Below are 15,821 nucleotides of genomic sequence, written 5' to 3'. Positions count from 1 at the left end.
TTAAACAGATGCAATGGGAAGGTGCAACAAAAGCAGTACATTCCTATGCAGTTCAGACTAAGCCCACTGAAACTAATTGGTTTAGACTGGACTACCTCTGCACAGGATGATGCTGTAAGATCATGAAGTTAAAATGCAGAAAGGAAAGGATTTCCCCTATTCTTTTTTCAGGAAACAGTACTGAAATTAAAGAAGACAATAGAGTACCAGGGCTCGATAGATATGTTTCTTTTTGTAATTGCAAAGCCAAGGTAGAAAATTGCAGTCTAGATCAGACATTCACGTAAAGGGGAAGAGGCACTAACTCATCAATTTCTCTGAAGGCTATTTTATTTTTTTAATAACAAAATCAGAGAGCCAGCTTGGTGTAGTGAAAAGTGACCTCTTCTAATCTGGCAAGCTGGGTCTGAAATCCCATTCCTCCACATGCAGACAGCTGGGTGACCCTGGGCTAGAAGCTGCCTGCAGCCTTTCCAGGTCTTGGGGGGAGGGGGAGGGGGTACACAGAGTTCTTCCACCCCCACCCTTCCACCCTCTAGAAAGTGGGCAGGGTCAGCTTCTGACTGACCATTAGAGATTTGACTTGCTGTACAAATTTTCCAAACTTTGTTTTGGCAGCAGCTACCACCACAGTATAAGGATCTTCACTGTGTAACTGAACATAAGCTGTGACAGTTATTTTGTGGCTGGCTCTGCCTCCTGCTGCAGCTGTTTTGTGGCTGGACCTACCATACTACCTCAGAATTCCAAAGGTGCCTCCCAGCTCAAAGGGTTTGGGGGCACTAGTTTATAAAAATGTATTTCTGGCAAGCAAAACACATGAAATTTGTGTATCACTAAATTGCATATTTCACATCTTAAAACATGCTTGCTCCTTTGTATAACTTTACAGTAATTTCAGGTGCTAAAAAAACCAAAGTTAACGAGGTATGATTAGAAATTTAACACAAAATTTCCTTTCCCTTCAAAGAAGTATGTTGCAAAAATCCTCCTCAGCGGGAGAATATTTAAGATGAGACACATTTGTAGCTTCTGCTCCTATTATCACAGAGGTGTTGTATCTCCTTACATAACTATTAAGAATGAGTAAGCCGGAAGAAGCCAACAGAGTTAATGACACATCTGACACATTTTGGGCTACAATCCTGTTTCCAGTTATTCACAAAGGCATCGTACTGAAATAATATATAACAATATTATAACTATATTATTACTGAAATAATATATAACAATAACAAGAGCCTCTTGTGACACAGAGTGGTAAGGCAGCAGACATGCTGTTTGAAGCTCTGCCCATGAGGCTGGGAGTTCAATCCCAGCAGCCGGCTCAAGGTTGACTCAGCCTTCCATCCTTCCGAGGTCGGTAAAATGAGTACCCAGCTTGCTGGGGGGTAAATGGTAATGACTGGGGAAGGCACTGGCAAACCACCCCGTATTGAGTCTGCCATGAAAACACTGGAGGGCGTCACCCCAAGGGTCAGACATGACTGGGTGCTTGCACAGGGGATACCTTTGCCTTATAAATAAATCATAGCTTTGATTAATGTCCCTATTTTGCAATCCTTTATGGGACTGCTTCAGGTGGCACCTGGAGATCTCCTGCTTTTACAATTGATCTCCAGGCTACCAAGATCAGTTCCCCTGGGGAAAATGGTTGCCTTGGAGGCTGGACTCAGTGGCATTATACCCTGCTGAGGTCCCTCCCGAAACCTCACCCTCCCAACCCAGAGCTTGCAACCTTAGTTCTGAGAGCCCCTTGAGCTCATTACAACATCCCATGCAAAAGGGCAGCACTTCATGGCCTTGATTCAGCTGCAAATTGTGATTTAGAATTAAAATATATATCAGGTATATATTACATAGGTAATTCTCGGTATATTGGCTACAGTATGCCATGCCAGACCTGCTTAGCAGGCACATAGGTTGGTGTCTCCCTTAAGCAACTGAGGTGAGTCCCTGAGGTGCTGGCAGTATTCCTGATGGGCATGGTTTATGCCTGTCAGTGTTTCTCAGATCCACACAGCTCTCAACCAGGGTTGAGGCAAGGTCTTGAGGTATTGACACACTGCTAGGCCTAAGCTTGCTCCCTCTGGCTGAGTGCATTGCTCTCTTTTATTTGTGGGCACGTCACACGTTAATTCAGCCCACAACCATTACCTACATCTTTGTGTTAGGTTTATGTATTGTTAGCCAAGGCAGCCAATTTACACAAAGCCATAATGGAATGACTATCAGTAGAGAAGCAACAGGTGGCCAGTACTTAACCTCTTCACTGCCTGCTGATACTTATCCAACTATCAGTGTGCTTTGCAGAATGAGACTTTCCTGCTTCCCTATTTGGCTGCAGTCCATTATGTCCCCCAAAATGTTATTATATGGGTCAGAGGTGTCTCAGGAACAGCATAAGAAGCAAATAGTATCTCATACCACCAGAAGATTCCAGGGAGGCTGTGGAAACTGTGAGCAGGTGCCTGGAAGCATTTTTGGAATGGATGAAGGCTAACAATCAGAAACTTAACCCCAACAAAATGGAGGTTCTACCAGTAGGGGAAAGTCTGACTCAGGAAATCCCCTGTTCTAGATGGAGCACTGCCCCTAAAGGGGCAGGTTCATAGCTTGAGGGTGCACCCAATACCATGCGTCCTAGTGGATAAACAGGTGACTGTAGAGCCCAGGGGTGCCTTTCAGTAGCTTTGACTGGTGAACTAGATGTGGCCCTTCTTGAGCAGAAAAGATCTTGCCATTGTGGTGCATGGAAACAGCTAGATTACATTACCGCAATGCATTCTGCACGGGGCTGCCCTTGAGGGCTATCTGTAAGCTACAGTTAGTACAGAATGTTGCAGCCTGTGTGTGGATTGGAATGAGTCATAGGGACCATATAACTCCAGTCGTGTCCCATCTATACTGACTTCCAGTTTGCTTGTGGGTTCAATTCAAGGTGCTGGTATTGAAATTCAAAGCCTTATTTGTTTTGGGACCAAGATGCCTAAATGATTGCCTTCTCTCCTATGAACTAGCTCACTCCAGTTCGAGAACTTTTTATTTCATTTGGCATATTCCGAGTAACAGTATTGGTCCTCCTTCTAGTGCTGTGGGTTTATCATTTAACTAGTAATCAAGCCCGCTGTAATCTAAATGCAGCAGGCACTAGACCAGGGAACCCCGGGCAGTCGCGCGGAGCAGGGCTGCCGGGGGCTCCCTTTGTTGGGGGGCCTCTCGCCGCGTCAGGCCGTTGGGCAGAGAGCCCTCGGCCTGACGCGGCAAGAGGCGCTTCGCGTGCTATTTGCAACCCCTGCAAATATTTATATTTTAAAATAATTGTTTATTTAGAATACTGATATGCTGCCTCTTCAGGGTCCTGCTTTATGTGGTTAACAATTTAAAAGTACAGTAAAAATGCAGGCCACTAGACATAAGCAGCATTAAAGAATGTTCTTAGAAACAGAGCAGACATTGAAAATCTGATGAAACAAAATACTGATGAGACAAAATACTGATGAGACTTTTATCTACATGTTTGTGTAACCAGTAGTTTTGGCAGTAGTGCCAATCAGAACTAATTTTTCTTGAGTCAGCAAAGTAATTGGAACTCAATTTTTAAGTTTTTAGGCACCTCAAAGAATTCTTGAAAGCAGGGCAAAAAGTTAATGACTGAAATCTAGGAAATGAAAGTCAGACACACATAATGGATGTTGATGAGTACTTGAACATGCATGCATGGACAAAAATCATACACAAAATTCAGTTTATAAATAAGCAAAAATTGTGATACTATTGGCTGATTAATGCTACTTTCCAGATACCATCTCCAAATAATTTTGCAAATACTACTTTGGGGTATTTTTGATAGCCTGTGTACAATTTTATGCCATACGTATTCAGTGTAGAGAGAGAAGGCAGCAAGATGTAGTCTGATCTCATCAAATCTTGGAAATTGGCAGGTTCAATATTTGGAAGGGAGATTACCAAGGACGATTCTGTAGAGGAAGGCAATGGCAACTACCTCTGCTTCTCATTTGCCTTGAAAGCGCTTGCTGTAGTTGCCATAAATTGTCTGTGTCTGGACACACCCCCCCACACACACACACACTCAATATGAGGACACAGCAAATACATAACAGAATAGTGGTGGGTGGATGATGAAGTTTAGCTGGAGGTGTGTGTCATGATTCTTGGCAGTGTTTTGCTTGCTGGTGTTTTCTAACTCTCCCACAGTAATATGTCCTTTTTCTCTTTCATCCTTCTATGCCTTCCTCTCTGCCCTCCCATTCAGTAAAATCATCCATGTCTTACATCAGGTATCACATCTTCTAATAATTTCTGCCAGCTTGGTGTAGTGGTTAGGAGTCGTGGCCTCTAATATGGAGAACCAGGTTTAATTCCCCACTACTCTGCATACAGCAAGCTGGGTGAGCTTGGGCTAGTCTTAGTTCTTAGAGTTCTCTCCAGCCCCACCTACCTCTGTCATGGAGAGAGGAAGGGAAAACGATTACAAGCCGCTTTGAGACTCCTTCAGGTAGTGAAAAGTGGGGTATATAAGACAACTCTTCTTCCTAAACAGAAACAACAACATATTATGCCATCCATAATTATCATATATCCAGTGTGTAGCATTTATTTATAACAAAAAATAAAAAGTCACAGGAGTTTTTAAAAAGCCAAGGCAAGAGTGTAAGATCAGGTGTGTGTGAGATTATTATTATTACTCAGTTAAATATTCTTACTCAGTTAAATATTCGTCAGAGAAATCTGTTAGTCTTTCAATAGTTTCTTTAAGAACTATTTGAAAGACGAACAAATTCCCCTTACGAAGCCTTTTGGCAAAATGCTTAGAGAATTTTAAAAATATTTGAGTAATAAAACTTATTTTCATTTGATTAAACATTTATTTATAAATATAAGTCTATCATTTTGTCTATAAACTATACAATTTATCGTGTAAGGTTGTCTTTCAGGTTATTTCTGAGCAATATGTGATACAACAGAGCAGGGGTGGCCAAACTTATTCAACGTAAGAGCCATATAGGCCAAGCTCCAGATGTTTGAGAAACACAAGGCATAAGCAACTATTACACATGAGTTTTTAACATGAAATGCACATCTGGTAACAAACGTTTAACATAAATATTAAAAAACACATATGTTTGAATTAGTTGAAGCTGTCTGTTAAAAAATGTACAGACAGATGTACACCCAAATTTCAGTATCTTCTGCGGGTGATATTGGTTGCAATGATGGAACAAGATAGCAGAAATGGGAGGCTGAGCAAGAATTGAGAAATGGAAATATAAATTACAGATTTTAGCAAATGATTTGAGCTTCATGAAACACTTAGAACATTAATCTAAAATCTTCTAATGGTAGAAACTTTTACTTTGTTCCCCCCTCGCTACTGAATTAGGGGTTTCATAATGGTCTGCATCTTTTCTGAGTTCTGAATTTCTGCAAGGGACTGGCAGATGGCTGATTTACCTCCCCTTTTTTTGCTGTTTGTGCTCTAAGTCAAGAAGCAAAAAAGGAATGTAATAAGTCTGGAGAAAACTGGTTTCCTTTCTATGAGAACCCAATATGGAAATGTGTGCATGAGTCTCTCTGCCCTTCCTTCCATCCATCCATCCATCCATCCATCCATCCATCCATCCATCCATCCCAAGGTCTTGAGTTGTCAACCTCCAGGTAGGACCTAGTGCAGTACTAACAAGGAAATGAGCAGGAGTTGCAGGTGGCAGTGGGACCTCACAAGAAACCCTGGGCCCTTGCAGCTACCCTATGATTACACCAGCCCTGACTCAGCCCCTTCAAAGTAGCAGCCTGCTGTGCTCTGTGCACTGGATGTGACCAGCCTGTTCCCATTCATTGTTTTCCAAAGAGATTTGAGCAAATTAAAGGCAAATCTGGGGGCCATTCCGCACTCGTTCAAAATTGCACAATGGTTGCAAATTGAAATCGCTACTGTTTTGCAGTTATGCATAACATTGTTGACAATCTGCAACACTCCTGAAACCGATCCGCAAAAAGCGCTTCGTTGTAGCGCTTTCAGGGAAATCCCAAAAAGTGGATTCACCCTCCGGAAAGCGCTACACTCTTGCAACCAATCTGCAACACTAGCGGGAAAGTTCTGTGCGTTACCATTGTTGCGGTTTCTGCAAAGTCCCTCCCCCTGGCTCTCTCCTCTGATCTTCCGGCGAAGCGATCGCCATTTTTTTTCTTGGAGCTAGCAGAGATCAATGCACCGGCGAGCTTTCATTTACCCAGCGAGGCTTCCCTGGCTGCAGTCCCTCCCCAGAGCTGTTTTAAGTCACCAAGCACGAAGCAACACACAGCCCCATTTGCTGGTTTATTTTTATTTTATTTTTCACTGTATTTTCGGCCACAAATCGCACCCGTGCGGAGGGGAGGGTTATTTTTTTTTCACTGGGGGGGGAGCGTGGCAACAATGAAACGGCAGCTCAAACACCACCTGCTAGCTAGATTCGTTGCAATGTGTGTGTTTCTTTTTTAAACCTTCCTTAAAGGGAAAGGGCCTTTTTGGGAACATGATAACGGCCGCCCATTGGCTGCTTGACGGCCAGGAGTGGGACAAAGCTCGGCAATATCGCTTCCTGGCTAGCGATTTTTGCCGAGACCGTAAATCTGTGGGAAATGATAGAAACGCAACTGGATTCCACTACAAAGGCAGGTACGCATAACGACGAATTCCACTATTTAAAATGGCGTTTTTTCGTTCCGCAACCAATTTGCTAGATAGATCCTGGTGCGGAATGGCCCTGGATGTATGCCTTCAAATGTTACCTAGTAACTTATTAATGTGCAGAAACACAGGCTGAACTTTGCTTTGATTAAAAGTGAGCAAGTAACTTTTAAAAGCATATATCCAATGATGGGATTTGCCTTTAATTTGTTCAGATGGGGGGGGGGGGAGATGCTAGCAAGAGCCAGCTCTCAAAATAATGGCCACATATCCAAGAGGTGCTGGGGCTGAGCCAGCTGCTTACCTGCAGCGCCAGCGGCTCCTCAGTGTCAGGGAAAGAGGTGAAGGCATGAGTCCTTTCCAGAGTAGATACTGAAGCAGCCAGGTGGGCCCTGGGCAGCCAAAGCGATGTGACCGCATTGTTTGAGTGAACCGGTGCTGCCTGCGTCTGCTGCCTCTCTTTGGGACGTGCAAGCATACTCCCAATCCCATCCCCCCCCCCCCGCTCAAAGACCGATGCAGCAAGGAACATGTGCATACTCCCCTTCGCCCCGCCCCTGGAGACAGAGGCAGCATGAACAATACGCACGCTCACATTCCTCCATGCGGAGGCAGGCAGAGCAGGGAAGCCTCTTCCTTAGGGGCTGCAAATAGCACACAGTCGCAGCAGGGCGGAAGCCGAAAACACAAAATCTAAAGTAAGTTAGAACCGAGGGGAAGAAAGGAAGACACAGGAAATAGCCATGGCAGGGCGCAAGCTAGAAAAACAAACAACAAAAAATACCCCAAATTCAAAGGGGGAGGCAAGCTAGGATTGAGGAGGAAGAGAAGGCACAGAGCACAGCCACGTTCTAAGGGGGGGGGGAGGCACCAGGCACAGCCAAGGAGCCAAAAAACCCTCAAAATTTAAAGGGACAAAACCTGCTCCCTCCCCACTCATTCGCTGAATGGGGAACCGCAAAGCAGGTGTCAGCCGCGTGCTGCTGGCAAACCACGGTTTAGCCACACCTGTAATAAAGGCTCTCAGCTCAAGAAGGATGTACCAAGAAGGGAAGGACTATCAATGGTACAGCACATACTTTGCACGGACAAAATCACAGGTTCTTCAGTCCTTAGCTATGACAGTTTTTAATGTGCAAGTTTTCTGACCGAGTCTCTGGAGAGCTGCTGCCAATCAGAGGAACCAATGTTCTAACCAATTAAAAGACGTGTCATATGTTTGCTACCAGAATGATGTAAACTACAAAACAGTCTGATTATCATCTATTATACAGAAAGAGAGGATAGTGTCTGGTAGATAAAGCAGATCTATTAATATAAAACTAAATGAGTTTCACCTGGGTCCAAAATGTACAAACAGTACATTTTAAAGTAATCTGTGTTATTTCCTTGACCAGTGGAGAAGTTCCCTTTTCTGTGTTGATTAAATTAGAACAAAACCTTTATATTTTTCTAATGTTTTTCTCCTCTCCTGTGTATTATTTTAATCTTATATTTATGACCATTAAATTGAGACTTCTAGGATCATAATAACATAAAACCTCATTCAGTGCTCCCCAGGCAAAACATCTTTTAAAATTCTGACCCCTGAATTTAGGAAACCAGATCAACATGAATAAAAATAAAAGGAGTGCCTGGATGCATTGTAATAGCGGAGCAGGCCAGTCAGGTTATAATTGGCTCTAATTAGCACTCCTGCGAGTTGCAACATTATTTATTAGTGCATGCGTCACACAGAAGAGCTAGGCACACTTCCTTAGCTATCTCTAAAACCATCTTTCTTACAAAGTAATTTTAAGAATTGTCTTTCCAAACAAATGCTATGATTCAGTGAATCATAAGACATATTCACAGAAACTAGCTTTAAAAGAAAAACCTATCTCTAGTTCCACTGAGAAATCCACAATATTTGGAGACTTAAAAGGGGTGGGAGAGACACAAAGAATTTTGCTTAAAACTTGAAAATCTTACCCCTCAAAATGATTTCAGGCAAGCCCCACATAGGCCACTGGAATAATTAATCTGTATCCTATGCCCACTCAGCCGAGAAAGAAAAAATCCAAAAAGAATCCCGTTTAAGGTGTTAAGAATGCAGGAACTGCACTGGAATCTAAAGCAACACTGCCACACCCATCAGTCATAGAATGGCATGCTGACAACACCCCATGTCAGCAGTACAAGGAAGCAGCCAACCAAGGCATGGTGATGCCATCATACCTCCTGGCCATCACCTTCTCCCCAACCATATACAGAATGGGAAAAGGGAAGAAACGAAGGTAATACAGCACCCTGTGCTCTGTGGGGAAGTATTGCACAAACACTAGGAGCTGTTCCTTTAAACATTCTGTTTGAAGGTGCACACAGAAGAAGAGTTGGTTTTTATACCACACATTTCACTACCAGAAGGAGTCTCAAAGCTGTTCACACTTGCCATCCCTTCCTCTCCCCACAAAAAACACCCTGTAAGGTAGGCAGGGCTGAGAGTATTGTAAGAATACTGCTGTTAAAACAGTCCTAAAAGAACTGTGCTTAGCCCAGGGTCACCCAGCTGGCTGCATGAGGAGGAGTGATGAATCAAACGCTCCCCAGATTAACCACTATACCAAGCTGGCTCTCAAGGAAGGAAGCATGGAGAATTCATCTATATTGCAAAGACTGTTTGTTAGGCAGAGGAAACCCCCCAATAAAACCTATGGTCTCTTCCGCATAATAGTTCATGTTAACAGGGTAACAATTTCCCAATTAATAACTTTTGGCAAGGCAGTGGGAACACAGACATTTGAACAGCAAAAAGGGAACATAAAACACAGCATTGCCATAAGGACGTCCTTTTATCTCACCACTAGCTCATGGAAAAAATATATTTATAGGGAAATTGGAATGCAGGGGTTGAATCCTTCCCACACACATACACATGAAGGACACACAACAAACACAGACCACTCCTCTAACTATGTACCGAACTGGGTATGCAGGAAAAAAGGACACATAACAGGAAATGTGGAATCAAAACCAGCATCATGAAAGCCAGCATTACGTGCATGTATATGAAAGCTCATAACTTGAATAAAATTTTGTTGGTCTTAAAGGTGCCACTGGACTCTAAATTTGTTCAGCTAGCATCATAGGTAGGCTTAAGTGGTCACTCGCCAACCAGTGAGAACTGGTGGTGGTTTCTTGCATGTGAAAGAAGGAATGTAGAGGAATCATCTGAATGCTGGGGAAGGTTGCCTCCTTCCCAACTCCCCCTACCTGTCCTTACACCCCAGTTTTTCTCTCAGTCTGCTGTCTGTACACAGCATTTGCTGTTGTGTACTTGAGATGAGTCTCTTGAACTGTGGTGCTGGAGAAGACTCTCGCGAGTCCCTTGGACTGCAAGGCGAACAAACTGGTCAGTCCTAGAGGAGATCAGCCCGGACTGCTCCTTAGAAGGCCAGATCCTGAAGATGAATACTTTGGCCACCTCACGAGAAGGAAGGACTCCCAGGAGAAGAGCCTGATGCTGGGAGCGATTGAGGGCAAAAGAAGAAGGGGATGACAGAGAATGAGGTGGCTGGATGGAGTCACTGAAGCAGTCGGTGCAAACTTAAATGGACTCAGTGGAATGACAGCCCCTGGAAGGAGCAGAAGTGCTCTGGGACTGAAATGCCAGAACCCAGAGTGGAATGATGGTCCCAGTGACTGAAATCAGTGTAAGGCATTTCATTCCACTTTAAAATTTGTGATTACAGGTACAGAGGACTGATTTCATCACAGGGACTGTCACTTGAAGGGCTGTCACATAGAGGATGGAGCAGAGTTATTTCTGTCACCCCAGAGGGTAGGACCAGAACTAATAAGATTAAATTAATTCAAAAGTATTTTTGACTAAAAATCCAGAAAAAGTTCCTGACAGAATGGTTCCTCAGTGGTGGAAGGTGGTGGGTTCTCCTTCCTTGGAAGTTGCTAAGCAGAGGTGGGTGGTGGAAGGTGGTAGGTTGCATGTGAAAGGTGGTGGGTTCTTCCTTGGAAGTTGCTAAGCAGAGGCTAGATAGCCATTTATAGGGTTATGTGCTTCAGCTCAGTTCAGCCATCTTGGCCATCACTGAAGCTCGAAGTAGCATGTAGGAGACCAGTGCCGAGGCGTGGAGAAGAAGGGTGGTGGCGGCGGCACACAGGCACAGAGCTCTGCGCCTGTGTGCGGCTGCCAACTGGTGCACCACTGCTGCCCCTCCTTGCTACCTCACAAAAATACTGATTCTGTGAATAGTGTGTAGCTGGACAGAAAGGATTGTGTCCATGCTTGGCTCTTGTGGCCCTTTCTTGCTTGCCCAGGGAAATGCCACTTGCCACTTTAAGGTGGGGAGGCAAATTTCCTCTAGGCCAGAGTGGACATGGATTCTGGTGTTTTTTTGCGCGGGGGGGGGGGGGGCGGCATCATCTGGGCATGGAATTGGGGCCACTGTGGTCAGGGCTGGATTTACCATTAGGCTAACTAGGCTGAAGCCTTGGGCCTCAAAATCTAGGGGGCCTCCAACCATGGTGTATAATATTTTGACACATTTATTTATTTATTATATTTATATTTATGTTTATATACTGCCTCCCTTGAGGCTCAGGAGAAGAACAGGGAACAGTACAGATAACTCAGTAGTTATAAACAGTAACAATATAGTGATAACAAACAGAACAATATGAGAGAATACTAGAACAATGGTAAGAACAGTAATTAAAAACTACAGCATACTGACAGCCCTGTGGGTTGGATGAATTGGTGGTGGTTTTCATGGGAGAGAGGCTCGGGGGCCAATGGAAGGTAATTGGTTCTGGTCAACCTCACCCAAATGCCTGGCAGAAAAGCTCCCTTTTGCAGGCCCTGTGGGATTGTTCCATTAAGGCCCTAATCTCCTCTGGGAACTCATTCCACCAGGTGGGGGCAAGGATGGAGAAAGCTCTGGCCCTGGTTGAGGTCAAGTGAGCATCCTTGGGGTCAGAGATCACCAGGCAGATGGAAGTAGAAGAGTGTAAAGATCTTTGAGGAGTGTAGGCAGAAAGACAGTCCCTCAGGTACACTGGGCTCAGACCACGTATGGCCTTAAAGGTGATTACCAGAACCTTAATTCTGATCTGGAATTCGACTAGAAGCCAGAGCAGTTGTTGAACAATGGGCTGAATGTGGGACCTCCATGGAGTTGCTGTGAGGATCCTGGCTGCTGCATTCTGGACCAGCTGTGGTTTCCAGATCAAGGTTAAGGGCAGACCTGCATAGAGCGAGTTAAAGAACTTCAGTCTAGAGGTGACCGTTACATGGATCACTGTGGCTAGGTGCTCCGTGGCCAAGTAGGGCACTATTAGTTTGGCTTGGCCAGCCGCGCTACTTTCATGACTTGAGTCTCCATTGAGAAGAGGGCACCGAGAAACTCCCAGGTTTCTGGCAGAGCAAGCCACTGATAGCTGCACTCCATCCAGGTTGGGTAGGCGTGCCTCTTCATTTGGGTCCTTCCTTGGACATGCTAACATAATGCACTCTCTACACAACCTGTTAAGTCTGCCAGTCTGGTGAATACAGACTCAAACATTCTTCAAAAACAGGTCTCTTTATTAGCAACACAGCTGGTCTGGGTTCTTAAAATGGCTGCCCTGGGCCTATATTCTTAAATGGCTTCCAGGTGATAGAGAGGCTGAAATTGCCTAGGGTTCCTAGGGGACTTAGGGAAGGGAAAAGATCACATGCCTCAATGTGGATGGAGGAAACAGGTTCCACCGGGGGGAGGAGCTAATGGTATAGAGGCTCCAGCCCTCTAGGGAGGGTGAGTCTCTCCAGAGAAGGCCCTAGTTGCCTAGGCAGAACGGCAGAGCCTGGCCTGACTTGGCCACAAGCACAATTGTGAAAGGCCAGAGGAGCAGCCAGAAAGACAGTCTCTCCTGGAACCTCCAAGGGGGAAGGTTGCAAGACCCCCTTCTGCAGAGAAGGCCCTGGTTGCCCTAGGCAGAATGGCAGGTCCTGCCTGGCCACAAGTGAAATTGGGATATGCTGGAAGAACAGCCAGTGAGGAGCCTCACCTCATAAAGTGCAGTAAACAGATGGTGAGACTGGGTTGTGAATGGAAAAGTGAACCTCTCTCCTTCTTGAGCAAGGAAGTGTAGGGAAAGAGGACATAATTTCTTCATACTTTTATTTTATGCCCTGCGTGTTTAAAAGTGCTGTTACTTTATTGCATACTAGGTTCAAAGACTGTTCGTCAGAAAGGGCTTTGAAAGGCCCCCCCCTCCCGCCGCAGCCGCCCAGCATACCCAGCGGCCCAGCGAGGCGGCGGGTGTGCTGGGCGGCCCGTTCTGACTCTTCCACAAATGAAATAGGCTAGGACCTCTCTTCAACTAAATCCTGCTCTGACTCTGGTAGGCAGATAGCTGTGAATTGCCTGCATTCTCCAAGGGGTTGGACTAGATGACCCTGGAGATTTCCTCCAACTCTATGATTCACTAAATGAGCTGAAATCTGGGAGGTTCTTGGTTCAGTTTTTGACTATGCTACAAACTCAATGTGCATACATTCTTCTAAGTTCATTAAAATCAATGGGCTTAAAAGGGTGTGGTACTTCTAAAGGTTTCACAGTAGGTGGCCTTACATAAGCTGCTATCTCTCCACCTCAAAGACTGTAATATGGGGATAATAATGCTGGACTACTTTACAGAGCCAGGATCTGAAGTGCTTTGAACACTGACATTGCAGTTCTAATATGAAGTAAACCCTTCTAAGTCCTTTGAAGTCAAGGGGCTTAGAAGAGTGTAACTCTGTTTGGGACCACACTGTGAAAGACCTAGAGAAATACTAAGCATTTTGTTTAAAGTAGTATAAATTTAAAACACAAACTATGATTTTCTAATTTTAAAAATTGCTGGCTGAATTTACTCTGATTTGTCAAAAGTGAGTGGTCATGTTATACACATTCAAATGATAAAAATGTCCTTCCTATTGAAACAGATATGGAAACATCTTTGTCTCAGCTGTTATCAACATGTCCTATCTGCATGTATCTAATACATGCGTTAAGTTATGGTTGTCTATATAGGGTGTTATTGAAGGGTACACATAGTTAGCCCTGGGCATCAGAAATGTATTACATATTATTATGGGATATAGCAAAACTCCATAATACTCTGTGGTGGAACAATCCCATTGACCTGTGAATGCTCCTCTTCTCTGGGCCTCTAAGGCATCTAGGCACAAACCATCACCTTAAGTCTCAACCCAGTGCCATGTTGCTCTCCTAACCTACCAAACCTTCAGAGGGGGTTTAACTGTGGATGCTCCTCTAATACACTGCCACCAGATGGTTGTTTGAGGAATTAATTGCCAAGAGGAAAGCTTTCTTTTCCAAGGCTCAACCTAGCACCCATATTTCCTGCTCCCCAGTGATTGGTTGCCAACTGCCTCCCTGTCCCTATGATCTGTTTTCAATAGTGTGCTTGAATGGTGGAGGTCTATGTGGTGTGGGGAACATCCACAAGTGTTTAAAATAGTAAAGAATTGATCTAAAGGAGAAAGTCCAGCTAACAGATTGAGCAAGGAAGACAAAGAAAAGAAGCATATGTCCCTCAACTCAATACATGACCTAGTTGGTCTTATTCTAAGATAGATTATTTATACTTGGAAGTCACAGTGTTCAAAAAGCTTCCTATTACCTTGGAGTCTTTGTTTTGACACAGCCCTTTGTCTGCTCCACATAGCAATGGTGGCCCTCTAGCTGGAGCTCAGCAGTGGGAGCACCTTGCTCCTGATGGAATCCACCAAAAATGGTCTCTTTCCTGTCTTTACCAAAGGCGTATGTCTTTTCTGTTTCCCCACCTCCCTTGTGGGTAAAATAATCCTTTCCTGAAACCTCTGGGAAGATGCCATCTAGCTCCTTACAACCCCCCCCCCCCCCGGTCATTGTGTCCCTTCTAAAATGACTACATGTATCCTGAAGAAGTGGGAAAGGAGCTGCTGCCTTGCATTATTTATGATGACAGGCCAGAGGTATTTTGAAAACAATCATCTTTAATCATGCAGATAGTATGTGACGGCTGTTTACTGCCACTCCACGACATCACAAAACATTATAATGGCAGGATGTGAGAAAGAATATTGTATTTATTTGAAGCTGGTAGTATTAGTTAGGTAGGTTGCTAGGGTGGTTACATTTTACAAAATTGATTAGGTAGAGTATGAAGCATAAGATCCATGTCTTGTAAAAATCATTGAACATTTATTGGAAATAAATATAATCATGTTTTGAGCCCTTAAAAAAAGATAAGTGAACAAGGCTCAGTTAATGTTGTCAGGAGACCTATTCCATGCTGTGGAGCTTCCCACATAGATAATCTGTCCCATTGTCCCCATTATCAGATCCATGATGATGACCAAAAGGATGGTATGCATACATACAAAAATGTACACTGAGATACACTAAACAACAAATCAAGAAAATGAATGAATACATGAACAGAAAATAGATCCTGATTGTAGAAGTAGAAATACTACCTTTTAGCTTTAAATACTTGCATGTGTATGAAATAAAAAGACGACTAATTGTTAGGTGAATTGGAATTACAACCAATCCCCATAACTAGAGATCAGTTCCCTTGGAGTCAATGGCATCTTTGGAGGGCAAACTGGTATATTAGATTTTCCCCTCCAAAGGTACTGCTTCCAAATCTCAAGGGATTTGCCATTGAGATGGCCACCCTGCTCGGGGTAGGGACAAGCTAAAAGTTGAAAATAAGTACAGTGTTGAGAAAGTGGATTGAGACAAAAATTTCTGTTTTCCAGAATGCTAGAACTCACAATCATTTATTGAGATAGTCTAATGGTGAATTAAGACTGAAAAATGGAAGTATTTCTTCTTATAATAAACAATTGAATTTATGGAAGTCACTGCCACAAACTTGGTGATGGCCACTAGTTTGGTGATGACTTCTCAAAAAGAGGATTAGGCAAATCCATGTAGGATAGGTCTATCAATGACTATTTGTCTTAATGATTAAATGGAAACGTTGTGCTAAGGGACAATATGACACTAATGCCAATTATAAAGGAGGTTGAGAATAGGAGGGGGAAACTATCATTTACATGTACTTTTGTGAGCTTCTTGAAGGCATCTGGTTG

Source organism: Paroedura picta, chromosome 1 (genome assembly GCF_049243985.1).
Source record: "Paroedura picta isolate Pp20150507F chromosome 1, Ppicta_v3.0, whole genome shotgun sequence".
In the NCBI taxonomy this organism is placed as follows: domain Eukaryota; kingdom Metazoa; phylum Chordata; class Lepidosauria; order Squamata; family Gekkonidae; genus Paroedura; species Paroedura picta.
The sequence above is the reverse complement of the archived record's forward strand: the minus strand, read 5'-3'. Positions refer to the sequence as shown.